Below are 6,218 nucleotides of genomic sequence, written 5' to 3'. Positions count from 1 at the left end.
ACCTTGCTGTTATGTTCTTGCATTTTGGATATTCTGTAATTGACTTATTAAAGCCGAAACATTCTCACATAGAATTAAAGCTCATTATGTATGAAGTGAAGGAGTAGAAGAAAAAAAATCAATACATATACAGGCCATCAGAAGCTAGATATGAAGAGCTACCTGGTATGGTCGCTTTATCTACGGTGTACATGCCGCTTTTCAGCTATCCAGAGTGGCCTAAAATCGAAAACCGGCGAATAGCCAAAGCCGATATTTGTTATTTTCGTTCATCATCATATTTCGTCAACAGGCCTAGCGCCTACCTAGTTCTAGCAGTAACTGTAATTTTATCATCATTTGATAGAGAAAAACAGTATTCACGATCTTTGAATACCTATTTTATAATTATTCTGTGCAAAAATTTATCAAACTTTAGAGTGCACTTTATAACCTAGTAAACCACGTACGCCGTCTTATAAAAAAAGTAAACAAACAAGTATTAGGAAAAACATTTATCGCTAAATAAAAAACTATGTAGGGTTGGCTACCGAATTTGAAAAAAGGAACCAAACAGGATATGGATGGAAGTGGACATATCAATTGATTCTGCTAATGATCACATAGCAGACTAAGCTGTCTCGACTTTACATGGAGAATAAAATCCCTGCCTTACTGGCTTCCTCACTAACAAAACAAATAGAACCAGAATTTTCAATCGTAAAATGTTACTCTATTGTAAAATAGTCATAAAAGTAGTATTTTAAAATTAACCAACGCTTTCAAAAGTATATAAAAGATATATATAAACTATGAACAAGTCTTATGTTTAAAATATAAACTTATTACGCCATCGATAATTTAGTGCACAACAAAAACAATTTCAAGCTAAACTAAACAGGGCGTATGATGAAATTAATGTAAATCAACATATAGACTAACTGCAATAGAAGTTTACAGACATGTTATTAAGAAATTAAAAAATAAGATTAAAATGATTCCACATACCCTAACGAGTGAATTCCACAAAATTAGACCTTGTCAGATATATACTCCATTTCTTAAGATATCTATATCTCACCTACTTCCATTGTTCTTGTTTTTATATATACATATAAAAAGAGAAGAAAAAAAGTAAGCATATGTGAGTGCTCTAGCCCACAACATTCCACACCTTTATCACCTTTCGCTGTCTGCAACCATATGTGGGAAGGTAGTTGCTCCCAAGGAAAAAAAATCAATAAATAAAGTAAAAAAGCAGCAAGAAATACTAGAATACATTACATCAATGGGGGAGATAGCAAATCTGTCCTCGAAGTCAGCATTCCAGCCTCCAATTTAATGTTAAGGTATTAATATACTAAGCCCAATCAGCATTATTGGTATTGTTCCAATGGCATCTGTATCTTCAATGGTTATAAAGAGATACACACAATAGCAGGTCTGATGTGGGAAGGTGATATAACTACCACTACAAGATATGAAATGTCCAGTATGTAATTCCAATTATTTACACTACGATAAATTTTAGAAAATATTTTTATTGTGCATATTATAATATTGTTTAAATCATTATTTTCAAATTTATATAAATATATTTTTATATTTGTTATAAAATAAATTAACATATTTAATTAAAGTATTCTCCTCGAACCCATTAAAAATCAGTTTGTGTACTAATATATTAATATTTTATATTAAGAACTGCATATTAGTACAAATTCTACTATACCTAAAAAGCTGTAAGTGAATAATACTCTGTATGGCATTTGTTGGTACATTACTGTTTAGAGAGGGAAGTCCAAAAATTTGAAATATAAAACCATTTCTTTTCTCATAAGTTTTAATATTACAATAATTATTAATTATCTTAATGTTTAAATTTAAGTAATGCACTTCAGTATTTTATATAGAAGTGTTTTCAATCTGTAGAACTGCAGAATAAATATTACCAATTTAATTACTTATCCTGGATTATTAATACCAATCAAATCGTTAATACATCTGTATGTTAAGGAAAATTATTCTGGATTTGAAAAATTGTTTATGAACTTATTTTCGTAATAATGAAGATATAAATTGGCAGCACAGCTCGAATAATTAGCACCCATTGGTATACTTATTATTCGTTCATAAATGTACTTATCAAAATAAATATAACTATTATATATACAAACACTAAATATTATTTTAATCTTATTAGCAGTAAAAGTTTGTTTTTCTATTAATATGATACATCTATAAGTTCGTCTATTAACGAATTTATCACTATTACCAAATCATTAAGTGTTTGTTACAAAATTTCGCACAAGTTTTACTTTCTTTCTGAGAATCTCACCTTAGTCTTGGTAAAAATGAATGTAATATTTCCTACATATATAGAATGAAAGTTTGGAACAGTGTGGCTCTTTTTTGTTTTCTAAACGAAAAACAAGAGCTTCAAAGATAGTAACACATTTAGCTATAATTTATAAGTTTTTACTACTTGTGAAAAATTTCATTTGCTGCAATGAAACAAACAATTTACATACCAGTTGGTATGATAAAACTAACTTGTAAACTGCAAGAGTTTTAATTCCAATTTAAAACAATATTTCCAGCTTCTCTATACTATGGTTTATATTTGAATAAAAGTCACCGTCTATAATGTACGTAGGATGTATATATGTATGTGATTAAAGCTCCTGGGAAATATACCGCCATCTATTGAATGGCAGCACAAACAAAAATCCATAAAAAATTTCTAACTTTGGATATTCGAGATTCAGAAAATTAGAAAAAGTAACTATGGTATATGCAACAACCATTTCTTTATCATAAAACAGAATTTTAAATAAAAGTACTCTCATCACAACAAGAACACGAATTTTACTAGGACTTTACGTGAGGGTTTGATTATATCTTTATTGGTGTAATTTATAAATATAGTACTAAACAAATGGAGTTCTTGAAAAAAACTTATTTTTTTCAATAAAGGGTAGCACTTTTAATATATAAAAACATCACAGTTTATATAAGCACAGTCCGAATATTTTTACTGTGCAGTACTTCCCAGAAAATCCCTTTTTTAGAAAATGTTCCCTTTTTCAAAATGTTTTTTCAATGGTGTATGAATACTACGATTAGTAATTAGTACAAACAACCGCCCTTAGGGCGGCGTTTCTGCTTAGTAGTATTTAATAAGTGTCAATAATATAAAGAAAATAAGTTTGTTTTGAATTTCGCGCAAAGCTACGCGAGAACTATCTGCGCTAGCCGTCCCTAATTTAGCAGTGTAAGACTAGAGGGAAGGCATCTAGTCATCACCACCCACCGCCAACTCTTGGGCTACTCTTTTACCAACGAATAGTGGGATCGACCATCACATTATAATGCCCCCACGGCTGAAAGGGCGAGCATGTGTGGTGTGATGGGGATTCGAACCCAGCAAATAAGTGAACAACTGTAACCGTGAATGACTTTAGGTATTTTCTTATTCTGTTCACCAACGAAGAAAGTCCAGCTTCTGAAAGCACTTATTTACAATTATTTATATATAAACATAATACTAATTTAAATTTCTGTTGCTTATTATTTCAACTATTCAAGTAATCAAAATAATATTGCCTTTATAACTTCTCATTATTATTCTCAATTAATTCGGGGGTTGTTCAACTTAACTGATTAAGGTCATAATTCGCAAAAGTAATCAATTGATAAAATTAGTCTGATAACACAGGCCTGCGAATTTAAACTTCATAAAGGTTTTAGTATTGTTTTAATAACGGATTTTCTATAATTCAGCTACGCAGATTTCGAAAATAATATTCTTTTTATTTTTCTATCACGTAAGGATTTTTTACAAATCGGGAAGAAAAATATCTCTTACTTAGATCAAATTATTATTTCTTTAAATGTCGAATATGCATCCTCTATTTTTTGTGTGTGAAGTCTACGTTTTTTAGTGTGAAAACTAGGCGTTGTGGTCTTTCTTTTATGTATTGGCGTTATGACGTTTGTAAAAATTAGTACGTGATGGAGAAAAAGGGATATCATTTTCGGATTCAGAGTACAGGAATTACCGTAGAACATGTAAAAATTTCAAGACAATAAAACCATCGCAGCTCTGTGTAATCTATTGTATTTGATTATTTCAACTCTTCAAGTCTCAAGGAAGAATACTCAGTTATTTGAATGTAATGGTTTAATGAGCAACATGATTACTTAACTCTCTCTAGTTTATTAAGGATTTAATTAAACTTATTGCCAAGGTTGGGCACAAGACTCAACTGGAAGAGCAAGTAGTAACAAGAAGAAAAGCAAGGTGGAGTACTTGTAGCGAGGAAAAGTTTGTTTGTTTGTTTGAAGTTAAGCACAAAGCTACAAAATGGGCTATCTGTGCTCTGCCAACCACGGGTATCGAAAACCGGTTTCTAGCGTTGTAAATCCGCAGACATACCGCTGTGCCACTGGGGGGCGCGAGGAAAAGACCACAAAATCATTTCTTCCTTCCAGACTTGGTAAAAATGTTGTCTACATTGTGCACAAGGCCTCATAATGGTCTTCCTTTATTTTTTGACAGTTTCTGTTATTGTAATTTTGGCTTAAGAAACTACCAAACACTACATGCTTTATGAACAGCATAACTTAAAGTGTCATTTCTTTTTAGGGAAGTTTGACCAATTATCAACTTCATCTTGGAAATATATAAGACATTGTGAGGAATATATTTATTTAAAATCATATTAAAAGCCCATAGACTTAACTTCTAAAGAAAATGCTAAATATTCGCATATCATGTAACATTTGCATGTTTAAAAAAAATCATTTATCATGAAGCCATAGTTAATAATGAAACATAGCCTACATTAGAACCATGACATACTTTTAACGCAGCTATTTTAATTTCAATAACAGGTTTCTTGTAGTTTTCAGCTTTTCACAATGATCCTCTTCTGTCCATAGTTCGCACAAAGCTAGACGAGGGTTATCTGTGCTAGCCATTCCTAATTTAGCAGTGAAATACTAGAAGGAAGGCAGCTAGTCATCCCCACCCAGTGCCAACTCTATTACCAATTCTGAGCTGGTTAAGAAAAAATTGGGAAGTTTAAAAAACAATAAGGCTCCTGGGCCAGATAATATTTCCCCAAGGGTTTTGAATGAGGTTAAAGATTGGATATGTGAACTACTTGGTACTATTTTTTTGTCAGTCGTTGAATAGTTGGTGGGTACCAGAGGATTGAAAGTTAGCTAATGTAACTCCTCTTTTCAAGGGAGGTGATAAAAATTGTCCCAGTAATTATAGACCCATTAGTGATACATCAGTTGTGAGAAACATTTTGGAAAGTCTGTTGAAAGATGCTTTTCAAAATATGTTTGTTTTGATTTTCGTGCAAAGCTACACGGGGGCTATCTGCGCTAGCCGTCCCTAATTTAACAGTGCAAGACTAGAGGAAAGGCAGCTAGTAATCACCAATCACCGCCAACTCTTTTACCAACGAATAGTGGAATTGACCATCACATTATAATGCCCCCACGGCTGAAAGGGCGAGCATGTTTGGTGGGACGGGGATTCAAACCAGCGACCTGCAGATTGCAAGTCGAGCTCCCTAACCACCTGGCCCCTTTTCAAAGTCATTCAACAAAGTTTAGAATTTTATTGGATAGTCAACATGGTTTTACTAAAGGAAAATCTTGCCTTACAAATCTTTCAACATTCTTTGAAAAGGTTACTGCTTATGTAGATGAGGGTAAGGGTGTAGATTTGGTGTATCTGGATTTTCAGAATGCATTTGACAAGGTGCCACATAAAAGGCTTGTAAAAAACAAATTAGCTCTATAGGCGTGGGAGATAAGTTAGCAAATTGGATAGAAAAGTGGCTGGATATAAGAAAGCAGAGGGTTGTTACAAATGGAGTTCAATCAAACTGGATTAATGTCACAAGTGGGGTACCTCGGGACTCATTCTTAAGACCTTTGCTTTTTTTTTGATTTACATTAATGAGATAGATGAAGGGATAGTCAATCAATTACTTACGTTTGCAGATGATATTAAGGTCTTGGGTGTTGTTAGCTGTGAAGAGGATGTTGCTGATTTACAAAAGGATTTAGATCATTTTGTGAGCTGGGCAAATAAATGGCAGATGGGTTTTAATTCTAATAAATGCAAGATAACGCATTTGGGTTATAATATTTTGAATTATAAGTATAATTTGGATGGGAATAACCTCTAATAATGTTATGAAGGAAAGGGATCTTGG

Source organism: Limulus polyphemus, unplaced genomic scaffold, assembly GCF_000517525.1.
Source record: "Limulus polyphemus unplaced genomic scaffold, Limulus_polyphemus-2.1.2 Scaffold726, whole genome shotgun sequence".
NCBI lineage: Eukaryota > Metazoa > Arthropoda > Merostomata > Xiphosura > Limulidae > Limulus > Limulus polyphemus.
The sequence above is the reverse complement of the archived record's forward strand: the minus strand, read 5'-3'. Positions refer to the sequence as shown.